The sequence below is a fragment of the Micrasema longulum genome, unplaced genomic scaffold (genome assembly GCF_059751315.1).
Source record: "Micrasema longulum isolate JH-2025_06_02 unplaced genomic scaffold, ASM5975131v1 h1tg000207l, whole genome shotgun sequence".
NCBI lineage: Eukaryota > Metazoa > Arthropoda > Insecta > Trichoptera > Brachycentridae > Micrasema > Micrasema longulum.
This window is the reverse complement of record NW_028277412.1, coordinates 117933-132573: the sequence shown is the minus strand read 5'-3', so window position 1 is coordinate 132573 and position 14641 is coordinate 117933. Positions and strand designations below refer to the sequence as shown.

Here is a 14641-nt window from a genome sequence, read left to right as displayed (position 1 = left end):
TTACCTTCATATTACAAATAATCAAGACACACTGCATTTAGTGTACTGATTCAGTGCCCTATGCACCACTGGACGCAGTTAGAAAAATTATGATGATATGGTAATAATGCATACGAAAATGTGGGTTTATGTTGCTTTTTTTTTTTTTTAGTATTTTTTTCCAGTAAAATGACTATAATGCATAGCCAATTCTATCTGGCTTTAAATACTGTTGTTCTTTAGTTGTGATTGAACAAAAAGTTTATATAAAATATTATAAAACAGTTACAACGTAAAACGATTCTTAAAAACACTCACTGTTTCTGTAAATCAGTTAAACTGCTTCATAAAACTGTTAGAAAAAAAAAACAATGGCAGCGTAGGCAAAAAGCGTGACCACACTCCCAGGTATCGCACTTTTTGAAAACTGTTATTTTAGAAACAGTTTTATATATCCTGACTAGTTTTTCGTCAAAATTAACAGTCTGCAATTTTTTTTAAAAGTGTTTCAGCAATAGTTTGAACTAAATTCCTTTTCGTTCACGCTGCTCCAAACTGTTATTTAAAAACCATTTAACGATACAATTCAACTTATAAAACGGTAACTGTTGCTGCTATAACTTTTAAATAACCGCAACGCCCATCTATGTTGTACTTAAACACGCGTAAATGAAAATTAATAAGAAATAATTTTATTATATTATATTATAGTTAATTCATCTGGTATGGATATTTGTAGCTCGATTGTATAAGTGAATAAACAGTATTTTTTGTTATTTTTATAATTTACGTGTATTTCATGAAGAAAAATGACAATATCCGACATAGCCCTCTGTACAATTTTCCAAATTAACAAGGAAAGGAGCAATGAAAGGAGTCGAGTAAATATCACTTAAAATCTCAGCTTATGATTTTATTTACTTGATTTTGTCCAAAAAAATATTTTAGTATGAGTGAAACCGAGACCTTCCCGAGACCGAGATTGGCATTAATGATATTTAATAATATAAAATAATGTTGTTTAAAGTTAACGTAAACAATTTTACTGTGTACAATGAACTTTTAAATAATTTCTAAGATTCTAAGACTGATCTTAGAAACTATTTGAAAGTACATTGGGCATGGCGAGATCTAGGCAGACATGGCAAGAGCCATGATCTTTAGCCAAGGAGTAACAACACAGCTTGTCTTTGCTGCAGGAACACATTTACAGTTCTGTTTATGGGGGGAGTGCTTTTATTTGTCTTTTTGTATACTCGTATATCGTGTGTGTATAATAATGGTTTTTAATTATTTCGTGAAACCGTTAGTAGATAGAATTAAAAGTAAACTGGCGCATAATAAAACAGTTTCATAAGCTTTGAATTGTTTTCGCAGTAAAGCGCGTGTTTTTATGTGCAACTAAACATAAATCTCTTCATTTTTAATATTTGTTTTTATAACTTTGTGATGTTTTATTTTTCCTGCTTTTACAGCATACGCACAGCTACGTCACCTAGTATTATAAATATATTAATAAGTTTTATTAAAATATTTTTTCCTGACTCAGTTTTAAAAACAAAAAATCACAATTCAGCTGTGATTTGTTAAAAACAAATAAACATTTTTTTATATTTTTCAACCGATTTTCTAATGGCATACTCGTATTTTAACGGTACGACTAATTTTGCAGGCACAATCGCTTTTTAAACTTTAAATAACTCCTCCTTCAATTTAAGAAATCTATCCAAACATCATAAGAGATATTATTTATGTTCTCTTTGGCGGCCTCCGTGGTGTAGTGGTTAAGACGCTTGACTCAATTCTCTGTGAAAAACAACAAAAAATAAAATGAGATTTTCCTTAAGCCTGGGTGTTCTGTTCTGAAATTCACCACTGAAATTAGGCCTCCTGACCTGTTGTGGTGCAAAAAAATTACACATTTGTTACGAAAAGTCATATTTACTCTGAATTAAGTATGTATTAAGTGTCTCTTTTACTTTGAATTATAAATAAATTTATGTGTTCTTACAATGATAATGAGCAACTTATTTTTTTCTACTTGTTTTACCAACATTGAAATTTGGAAATAAACTTTTAGTTTTACTTGTGAATAAGTGTTAAGATACTTAAACTTCCAATTTCCTTAATCATAAATTTATAAATAGTATATCAAATGATATTACAAAGTTTATTATTACTTAAATCATTAATTTTATGTTGTTCTTGTATATTCGCTTTATTTTTCTGTTTGTGTGCATTTTGTTATTCAATGTCCTTTCTGTTTTTGTTGTTTATAAGGTTAAAATAATTTGTAAATGGATTTAACTTGTTTTCATCTTATATTATCATGTGTTGGTGCCTAACAGGGGAAAAAAACTTCATTGCAGCCACTTTTTGTCTGAATTTAGAATAAATAATGTACTTTACTCAGAGTAATAATGCGTAACCTAGAGAGGAGCCCAAACGTAGGAAAACCATTCTGACTATTGGGTATTAAGTGAGCTACAATTCGCAGCAAAACAATAGGCCGTACTCAGATAGAGAATTGCCAAATGGATATTAATTTGAATTGTTATTACTTTTAAATATGTACCTGTGTATTTATCATTGAAGGGTTATTCCAATTTATTTTTCTATAATTCGCCTATATTTATTTTATTAAACTGAAAATACATGTTTGTGTTTATTTTTTTATTTATCTATTCCTATATATATTTATGTTATATTTATTGAGACATAAACTCCAACTCCATTGAACCAAAGTCCTGTGTTGAAATTGTTTGTTTGTTCGTCACATCTCCGAAATGGCGAGTCGTAGGGGCTTAAAATTTGGACACGCCATTTTAGATGCAATTTCAAGGATAACGTTGCTTTTTTCGAGTAAAATTTTAATCGACCTCTACTAGATAAAAACTCAAACTTTATATGGATGCCTAATGCGGCCTGAGATATTGCCCATAATTAACCGTCATTATCAACAGTAAACATACTTTAATTCACAAATGTATCTTATCCCCTTAATTAAGAAAAAATAGTATCTGAAGTAAATATGTAGATACAAGGAAAGTTTTTAAGCAACATAATACACGTGTCGGGACAATAAATGTCAAAAATCAATGTAAATCATGGGAAAATATTCGGAATCAATTACCTGTGAAAACTGACTCCTTCAACACTTTTGACGCTCCTACTGCTGCAACCAAACATACTGCAATTCACCATAGTCGATTTTTATTTATTTTAACGTAAATATTTAAGTTATTTACAAAACAAAGCCAAGCACAGCTACAAAAGCATCTGATCGAACCGTTATGTTTGTGTTGTCAAATCAAACAAAATGGCCACCAATTGGTTGTGTCCAACCAACAAACCACTATCGCTTGCGTTCTATGAAACATAGTGATAGGGCTTCTCTCTAGGTAACGCATTATTAATCTGAGATTTTTACAATACTTACTATGAAACTTAACAGTTGTCACTTTTAGTTTGAATTAAGAATAAATGCATTCTTACTTTGATAAGAAACTTCATAATAGCCGTTTTTTTGTTTGAATTTAGAATGAATCTATTCTCAGAATCATAAGAAACTTTACTGTATCCACTTTTAGTTCGAATTCAGTATAAATAATTACAATGTCAATGCAAATTTTCGTTCCACATATCCATTCTCAAATTAGGAGCGCAATGTCGTTAATATTTAACAGTCGGGACCGATAGTTTCAACTCACTTGTAACTATTATTGTTCTATCTGCAGGCCAAAAATAGGTTCCGAAAATTTAAACTGGTTGTACATAACATACTACACATGCATATTACGTTTTAGTGACGTACAGTTGAATACTGACATGACCTTGTCCAAAATTATATAAAAAATACAGGGTGAGAAAAATATCTAATCATGTTTCAAAGATCTTTTATTTTTACGGGACCAAAGCTATATAACTCAGTGCCTTATATCTGGAAAAACGAATGAAGAGAATGTTTTGGGAAAACGATTGGCAGATGGTTGATAAACATGGAGAACAAAGAGTTACAAAATGTGTTAATAGTTATAACTTAACCCATAATATCTATTATATTATATACATACTTATTTCATTATATACATACTTATATATTACATTCATACTAATTATATCCGTGTACACTTTTGCAAATACGACCCTACGTTTTTTTTTGCCGCAACATATCGGTTCCTTGGAACAGGCATTGTTTATATAGGAACCGATAGATCCTTTTAAGTATTCCGCTATACCGCACTCCTTCGCTTGCTTGATTTATCCTTAGTGTTTAAGTAGAATATTTGTTTGTAATTTTGCTTATGTGATTTTTCTAATATTATTCTAATATTAATTTCAATCTTTGCGTGCGTGGTAACTGTTAAATCTGTGTCCGGGCGGTTGAAGAACTCACTTTTGTGTGTGAAACAGAGCCAGAACCCTGTATAAGAGTTTTTAACTCAATCGCTACTTTCAGGTAAAGTCATAGAAAAGTAAATCGAGTTTTTACAAGAAAGAAGAAAATACTTAAGAGGCTATGCGGTAGGTATGAATTTTGACAATTTGGTATTTAAACAATGTCTTTTTGTCACTGTCTCGCTGATGCCTCTCCGATATAGAGCGAAAAAAACAACTGCATGACGGCCTTATTATGGTCAGCTGAAATCGACAAAATGGACGATTCGCTGTCCCGTTTTCAAGCCATTCCGTACGTCTAAAGACGGCAGATAAAACTTTTATGGTTTTTGGTTGGCTCTAGCTCCTATATGAAACTATTAATCAAAAAACCAAAACTTTAAAGAAACGCCGATGGTAAATATCTTTTGCCATAGTAAGAAAGTTTAGTGTCTTTTAAAAACAAAAAAATGTAAAAAGACTATTTAAATTGGGCAAAAAAAATAAAAGTATTGTTAAATATCGTATTATCAGCGCGAATATTTTTTTAAGCTTTGTATTTCTAAAATAACTCCGAGTACCGAGTGTGACGTCAAAGGTTCTTCCCTGTTTGTTCTTCCGATTGGTTCGTTTACGGTAAGCAAGCCGGATATCCTTCAAAGCTCTCATGCCGTTGGTTGGTTCATATGAACCAGTGACCTCTTTCAAAGTAGCACGTTTTTATCAAAATATTTTTATTATATTTTTTCGTACATTTTCAAAAAACTATGCTTTACAATTTAATGCTCTATTTTTTACCGCGCAAAGAAAACATTTTTGTTTCCATTTTCTCGCAAGGCTCAAGTTCCTTTAAGGGAGAAAATTCTGAAATATAATTGTATAAAGAAAAGTACGATCGGTTTTCCTCTTAAGAACGGTTAAAGTAAATTTAAAACGATTCAAAGGTTTAAAGACAATATTTTACAAACTTAACCTATTTGGAAGTTAATCATTACTTTGTCACTCAAAGTGTTTTTATTTGATTTTCATACAAATAATTATTTTTTACATTCCTTTTATTACACCGTTTACTATCAGGCCAACGATTACAGTAGGAAGTTAAAAGTTTTATCAATATTTGTCGGTTAAGCAAACTCGAATTTCCTTCCCTAAAACGTCAATATTTGCATGTTTTTTACTGTCTTCTACAAGGTCTAAAGTACTTATAATTTTACCGACAAAACATCCTGCAAATAACATTTTTTTGCGTTGATAGTTCTAGTTTACTATATCGACAAGCATCGACAAATTTCTTACGATCATTTTGATATCGGGGTCTGGTCTATCCTCGCCAACTCTTCTATGGATTTGGTTCTAATACGTAATCAAAACGTGTTAACCATGTGACAAGAATAAATTATAGCAATTCCTTATAGGCACAGCGCATTTGCAATAAAAATTATTGAATCGGGTTGTGGTCCTGTGGCGAGTGTCTCGGATTCACAGATCAAAGGTCCGTGGTTCGAATTCCACTCTACCCCAAATTAATTCCTATTTTTCAACAGTGAGTTATTTATATTTTGTTGAAAATGGCCCTCAAAATCAAATATTTGGGTAAATCATATTTTTCTATTCAAAAAAAGATTTTTAATGTTAAGTCCTCATATATGGTTTTAAAAAAAACAGGTAATCACTAACCCTTCACTACCCAACGATAATCTGGTACATATCACTAATCATGGCATAAATTTTTAACTTAAAAAAGCATTTTTAGAACGAAAGTAGACTGTTGTTTTCGCGTATAATTTTGATTGAGAATTTTTAACATCAAAATGGCTGCCTTTTTTAAGGTAGAGAAATATATTTTTAGTTAGAATGAGAAAAATAAGACAGTGAAAGGTTTAAAAGTTTCAAAATTCACTTATACTCACATTGTCACATACATACTCACCCTCACACACACACCCATACCCTCTCACTAACATACACTATAATTACACTGACACAATACCCTTACAAATTTAATAAACATATATTTCCGCATTCACCCTTTTTAATGCATGGCAATAATTATTTTACTTTGTTTTTTTCAAAATTATATCTATTTTATAAATTTGAATTGAAACAGATTTTATGGATATTTTACTATTGATATATTACATGGTAATCATTGTTAAACTTTTGAGTGTTCTTTTGGGAAAGTATGTACCTACCTATACATGAAATAAAGAAATAAAATTTTCCTTCTTCACGCAATATTTTGCATATGAGCAGTTTCTTAGTTTTTCTAGGTTTACGCCACTTATCTTAAAAATAACATGTATTTTAGAAAATTTTGATTTAAATCTCCTTGATACGTAATTTAGTTTTTTTTTTTGTTTTACATGTTTTTTCCTGAATTAACTCGTATATTTCCTTGATGTAATTAGGAAGAAAATATAAAAAAAACAAAGTCTCGCCGTTTACAGAGTCTTTGAATAATGAGGAATTCCACTGTTTTCTAATTTAATTATTTTCTATTAGCGTACTATTTAACTAAGCAAAAATAAATATATATTTTTTTTGTGCGTTATTTACAAAGATATGATTTTTTAAAGTTACATTTATCAAATACCGCGCTAAATGACTGTAATCAGTATGTCACTTTTCAGAAGTGACGTCATGAAACGGTTGGCGTTCTTACTTTCACTGACCGGACAAGAATCTATGGAATATTGCTTTGATTACCTCATTTAGTTGATCGCAATTTGCTCATTTATATGTTATGGTTGTTTTTACGAACGTTTCTATTTAGAAAAACCTAGAAAGTTGACATAATCTCTGGTTGAAATGTCAAATTATACAAATTATACTCTTTTTTTCTATCGTCAAAACGTTGCGGGGGCTTTAAAGCGGAAACCGGAAATACTACACGTAGATATAAGGAGCGAAGTCATTATTTAAGGTTTTAAAATGAATACTATTTTTAACATTTTTTATTTATTTTTCCGTGCGTTTTTGAGATATTTCATCCTACTTCAAATTTTTTAAATATTCACGTGTACACAAAAACATTTTTAAAATTTTATTCCGGGTTGGGCTGGAATTCCTCATTGACTTATATGACAGTTATTTATAATAATGAGGTGATGACAAAGGTGACGGTGTATTTAAGTATTTAAATGTTAATACAATGAGTGTCCTGATGTAGAAAAAGGTACCTCTGGAAATCGACAGTAATTTTTTTTTTACACAACATTACTCGAAATATTCAGCCTGAAATCCTTTACGTAAATATAAAATGTCCACCTCGTGGTAAAATGGCCATTCAAGAGGTTTCAAGTTCATTCGATTTCTGACACTTTAAAAAAAAAAAAAATACACTAGAAATTAAGGAAGTTGAGTGTTCTCTTTTTTTCTTCTCATTTGTTAAACAAAGCCAAAAAATTTTTTTTTTCATTTTTATATATCGTATTATCAGCGATATGATTTTTTAAAGTTTTAAATTTCTGAAATTACTCCGCATGTGACGTCAATGTTCTCTTCCGCTTATTCTCGGTGAATTCTCCCGATTGGTCCGCTAACGGTTAGTAAACTGGATATCTTTCACAGCTTTCTTATTATTGCTTGATTCATATGAACTAGTGACGTCGTCCAAAGTAGTTCGTTTTTGTTAAAATATTTTTTATTGTTTTATTTGTACATTTTCAAGAAACTTCGAGGTACAATTTAATGCTCTAATTTTTACTGCGCCCAAGAAAACATTTTTTAAATCCAATTCTCCGGAGCTGAAGTTCCTCATTATTTAGTTCCAGGACGGCCACCTGAAACGTACGACTAATCATATTACCTTTGTGTATTGTGACAAAAATGATCGAGATATGCTGCGATTGATTTACCAATACATTGCCCTATGCACCATTAGGTGCAGAAAGGAAATAATGAATGAAACATAAAAAATATGAACTTATTTGCATATACGCAGCAGAATATAAAAAGTATGTACCTACCTATTATATAAATATATTTCTTGCTTATATGGAAGTTGAGATTTCAATGAAAGGCTAGTTTGAAAACTCCTTTTCGCTTACAAACTTTATATTTGTATACAGCCTGCTAAACGAAGATACTATAAATTAAATACTGCAATTGATTTTGATGGCTATTGTTGTGTTAGCAAACACACAACTCGACAGTTGTGGAAACAGCTAGAGACATTTTGAATTATAACGATTTATCGAATTATCATTTCTAGGAAAGTGCTGGTTGGATGTGAAAATATTTTTTGTAACAACTGTCCACAACAACTTTGAATACTGATACTTAACTAAACGTTTTGTGTCTACATAAAGTTTATGTATTCATTTTTTATGTGGCCTAACATGAGTAATAATGATATAATTTTTACAAACTATTAATGCACATATTTACTATACTTCCATCCAATTAACAAAATTATTCATAAACTAGCAGGAAACAGTCGGCTGTTACATGGTAAAAAATTCGGCCCTTGGAGCCTCATGCAACCCGCCTTCCGAGCCTCGTTTCATCACCCCTACGGGCCTCGGTTGATCAGATCGCTCGATTGATTAGAATCTCAGGCGCCGAGAAATGTCGCCTATTTAGGCCAAACTTTTTTTTTAATGTTTGGTACAGTCTAAATGTAAAAAAGAAGAATCTGTCACTCAAAATAAAACTACCAAATCACACTAAAATTGCAGATATGAGTTGTCTATTTCCGAAATCCGCCATCTCCTTACTGGGACCATAAAAAGATAGCGGGTTTGGAAATAGAATTATACATGTTTTGCATTATTAGGAAAATGGTGCCATCCATAATTATAATAATAAAGTACAAAATTTTATTTTATTAAGGATAAGGTGAATACCTGGATTTTTTTATTTCCATATAATTACAACTCGGTAAGTTGAAAATCAACATTTTTGAGGTACCCACTAAAAACACATCCGTATCTTTCTCTATAAAAAGATAGGTCGTGATTCATTAAAAAATCTTATAATGATTTTAATGCATGACTTGTCTTTTGTAGCATTCGTGGAGGAGGATGAAAAATGTATTTTGAGTGGGTAACTCACAAATGCTGATTTCGTTACCCAGTTGCAGTAATGAGGAATTTTAGCCCTTCGGAAAATTGGATAGAAAGAATGTTTTCTTATGCGCGGTAAAAATTAACGTATAAACGCCAAAGTTTCTTGAAAACGTACGAAAAAAATATTTTAATAAAAACGAATTGCTTTGAACGATGTCAGTAGTTCAAACGAAACAACCAATGATAAAAGAGTTGTGGAAGAGCTCCGGTTGACTTACCATCAGCGGACCAATCGCCAGAACTGGCAGAGAAAAAGCGGAAGAGAACATGAAAGAAAAAAACATGAGAACACGCGGAGTAATTTCAGAAATACAAAAGCGCTGATAATACGATGCATTTTTTTTTTAGTTGGCTTAAGTTAATCTATTCAGATTTTAAAAAAAATCCATTGAACTTTCTTATTACCCCTCAACATGTTTATCTGAATTCAATTCATTTATTTAAAAATAACAGATATATTACAAACATACATTCAATACGTACACGCTGTCTTAGGTAATTATCAGGAACATACAAACCAATCTTTATCATAATCTCAGGATTATCGACCATACCGCGCAACAATCGATAAAAATGTGTAGTCAAATACACATTCCTTCTAGTCTCTAAACTGTTGAAGCCAAGCATGCCCTGGAGAAACTCGGTCGGCTAGAGCCAAGGATAATACCCGTACTCTCTCATGTAGAGATATCTCAGAAACTTCTTTTGGATTTTCCCCATCATAAGAGAGTACTTCAGTTCATATGGCCCCCAAATCATCGAGCCACTCTCGAGCCTACTTCGCACCGAGGCGTTGTAATGAGTTCTCAGTGCGCGGGTATTTCCACAAACCCTGGCAGTACGCAGAACGAATCCTAACATCTTCAATACATTACCACTGATTGTCTCTATGTGTTTATGAAATGTCGGGAGCTCATAAATCTAACGCCAAGATCGTAAATTTATTTATATATACGCCCAATGGGCATTTTTATGGACACATTTATACATAGAAAATTATTATAAAAAAAGTAGAAAGACTCCATGGTTTATAGTAGACTTTGTGGGAGTGGAAGTGGGAGAGAGGTTTTTATAATTGAATTTGATTCAGTGATCGTTTGAAATAAGACAACTTGTTATCAAAGAAATCAAGACTGGTATGTTTGTTGGCAGACCTAAGAATTCTGGGCATAGGGGAATGAAAACCATAGTTAGTTCTACGGCTGTCGGTATGAAAGAGAATGTTTTGTCTGAGGTTTCTAGTTGGGATATTTAATTTCATTGTTAACATTTGATGTTTGTATCAGGTTCGGGTCATTCATATGGTAGGGAAAAAATAAATTAGTAATAGCTTAATAACTCTCTAGGGGTGTAGAACCCGGTCTTTGTCATCAAACATTTGAAGAAACTCAACATATTTTGATTAATTGAATGTGTTGTAATACAAATAAACACCGAATTCGTACAAGCCTAGAAAGGAACACAGATGTGTATCAACCTATTTTTGTTCCAGATAAGAGCTAAGATGTTACAACACTTGCAACTTGTAACGTTTCTCGTTTAAGAAAAAATAAAACAAAAAGGATACATCCTCTCCTTCTCGTATATTAGTTTTACCGTAGACAGCAATCTTGGTAAATGCTTTCATCTTCCATCTTCTTTTTCTACCCCTTTTTAAAATTATTTTATTTATTTAAACACTTTATATACATATACAGTTAACATACATATGCATAAGGCCAAGCAAATTGCCTAAAGGTAATTTCTCCCTACCTACCTTAATTGTTTAATTTGAGAAAATCCGTGGTATATAAACATATTGTTGGTTTATTAATAATTTCATCACAGAACAAAATGTTGATGAAAATATTTTTTTTTAAGAAACAAAAACTGACTCAATATCTACAATATACTATGAAGAAAGGAGGGGGTAGAATGGGAAGGAAAGGGGGAGGAAAAGGGAAAACTTATATATTTAGGAAGTGACCTTTCATACGTGATTTGAATGTAAATAAAGAAGCGGCGTCACTGACATTAGTACGAAGATTATTCCACAATTGAGCAGCTACTACTGTGAAAGAGGAGGCAAAATAATTACAGCGGTGAATGGGTATTGAAAGGGTTTTCTCGTTCCTAGAACGAAGAGTTAGCCCGTGCTGTGATACAGGTTGGAAGAGCTCGCTCAGATAAACAGTCGATGTAGGATTATTTTAATCTTGTGAAGAAGTGATAGAATATGAATGATTTTTCTATGCCTGATACTGAGCCAGTGTAGTTGCGTGCGATATTCGATTATGTGGTCGAATTTGCGTAAATTTAAAATATAACGTGTACAAACATTTTGCAATCAATCCAACTTATCAAGTCATTAAGAGTTAGCATCTGGATAACATTATCTGCATAATTAAGGAGTGGAAAAAATAAGTTCGGGACTAATGTTTGCTTAACATTGATTGGCAAGAAATTCTGCAATCTTTGAAGTGAGTGAAAACTGCTATAAAGTTATTATATATATATAAATTATTATTATTTTCATTCTTAGAGGTGAGGTTCAGTGCTATGCAAGCTCCTGACGTCACTGCGACCTGTGAAGATGTATTGTGATGGGTCCCCGTGAATAGTTCTCACCCTCCAAGCACAGGTCTATAAAAAAATACTGGCTCTTGCGTGAAAGGCAAAAGGTCCTTTTTACCATACAAATTCTTTTAACCAACAATATTTTGAGTATCTCTAAATGTTAGTAGATAAGGCTAAATTTTCTCCCTGAAGAGATATTAACACAGTAATTTATGGTATTGTACAAGCTGTTTTTTTAACAGAATTATAAAAAATTTAATGTATTTTCAGACGTTCCCTAGTCGGTGAAATAATTCAGCCATTCAGTAAAAATGACAGCTCTTTTGCTTCGCGAAAATCAATAGATGGAAGATTTGAGGAAATGTGGATATTCAAACATATGCAGAATGGTAAATGTTACGCGGTGTGAAAAGTGGCCACTAAACCATCCAATGTAAATGTGTGGAATCCCATATTCCAATAAATTTCAACTTTTATTGCTATTGGTATGTATTACCTATTTAGCTATTGGAATGTACTTGTAACTTTTTGTATACACGTACAGTTATGTTTGTGACATAAAACCAGAATCCTGCCCCATGCTTGAGGTCCTAGGTTCGATTCTTGGCAGGGTGAGCGTCAAATATTGCTTCTAAGGGCGGACGCATTTACTACTATAATGCGGGGCGGACTTATATCCACTGAATTGACTTTTTTATGATTTTTTGAAAGCAGCCATCAAATTCGAAAACGCTCTTCAGGATTCTTTTTACTGTCAGAACTTTTTTATTTATCCTCCGGGACAAATAAAAAACGCCAACATTATTTTTTATAATAAAAACTAATGTTAACTTACTAAACATATTTGTATATAACGACTTATCGACTTTTTTATATCTACTGGTTTTTAGACGTACCCATCTCTTCATTAGGACACCAATTAAACTAACAGGTAAAACCTACTATACACCGGTAAGTGGTTACATACAAGTATTTAATAACATTTAATCAAATGTTTCACTACAAAGTTAATGCTTTAAATATGATATTATATTCACTTGGTTAATTGACGCTAACATTACCAACAAGAAAATGCCCTTAAGGATGGTAAGTGTTAATTGATAAAAAAAATTAACAACAGAATGACTAGGTTCCATAAAGATATACAAAAGCGTGTTTTTATTTTATTTATTTATAACATTTACGCCTTTTCTTACTTTATTTTAATTCTATAACAGAAAACAACACTGTTTTTTATTTATTTTTATTTATTATATATTTTTGCATTTTACAATAGGTATACATAAGTTACAAACACAAAAAAAAACTATTACATGAACACAAAAAAGGCATAGCCTGTGTGTGGGAATACCTTTTATTTTAAATTTAAATAAAGGCTATTCAATTTTTATTGATCTTATATTACTACAAATAATAATTGTAAAATGTAAAAGTGTACACGTTTATTATTTTTATTTATTTATTAACGGACTTAGTCCATTTGCGTTAGTGAAAAAATTATAATCGTTGTTTAAGTAATATAAAATTAAAATAAATTTAGTAATGTTTGATAAAGCCATGTATATGACAAAAGATTTTTTCATGAAAAAAATATCATAATTTATTTCTAAAAATTAAAAGTTTTATCAAAATATAGTAGGTACCTAAATAAAACTTGAATAAAACACCAATAAATAGAAGTCATACGTTTACGTAACAAATTTGGTAGAGTTGTGGCAATACGTTGTGAGTTGTTTCTTTTTTTTTGTCTCCAATTTGGTAATTATTTTTATAATATTTATATAATTAGAACTCTCAGAGAAGTTTGAGTTGTTTTATTCCAAATCGTAATAATTGTATTATTTGCATTGTTGTATTATGTTATCGTAATAATTATTATTTCTTACCTTTTTCCGGTAATAATCCAAGAAAACTAACCGTCGCTCTGCAGAAAATGTCACTTCTAGTCGACCCAAACAAAACTTTGTCTCTGCGTCAAATAAGTTTTTTTTCACTTCGTACGAGACAAAGAAAACCTATGTTCATAAGTTACTGTCATCGATTATTTTGAAACGAAACTACTTTATTTTTAACACTTTTCCACAGTTAAATTGTGTAAAGAAATTAATCGAAACACGTTATCGATTTTCGCGAAAAAAGTTACAATAAAGTTCTTCGACACAAAGAAATTTTACGTTTGGTCACTTTGAAATAAGTTTTTCGTTATTGTTACTCGTATGAACACGTTCGTAGCGAAATGTATATCACAGAATAAGTTTTTTTATCGTATTTTTTCCGCAATAATCCCCAAACGTACCGAGAAATAAGTACGCCGTTTGAAGGGATTAGTTGTTGATTTCGCCGCGAGATGTCCACAGTTCGGTGCGGCGTAGAGCACTGTAGCGCGGTACGGAATGGGCGAAGCGGGGGACGGGTGGGGTGGGGGGAGTTACGCAACAGGGCTGCGGCCCCAAGTTGAGGAAACACACTCGGCGGGACTGTCAGCCATTTTCACATTTCCCAAATATCGATTGAATAATCGATTGATTCGTTAATGACGAATTTATTTTGTGGTTTCCCTACCATGTTATGATTATCCGTAGGAAAAATCCCAACCTTCATGAAATTTTACTCTCTCGTGACTTTAAGGAATCTATACATTAGTAACTGAGCGTTAAAAG

At 31.7% G+C, this 14641-nt stretch overlaps 1 long non-coding RNA gene across 1 annotated transcript in view; it reads right to left on the bottom strand.

Moving 5' to 3' along the window:
• The window catches only part of LOC148283729 (uncharacterized), a 333010-nt gene extending 318668 nt beyond the window's left edge, over positions 1-14342 (bottom strand). Inside the window, exon 1 of the long non-coding RNA XR_015825519.1 lies at positions 13868-14342. This is a non-coding gene — a long non-coding RNA (uncharacterized LOC148283729). The remainder of the gene's footprint in view (positions 1-13867) is intronic.
• Between the last annotated feature and the right edge of the window lie 299 nt (positions 14343-14641).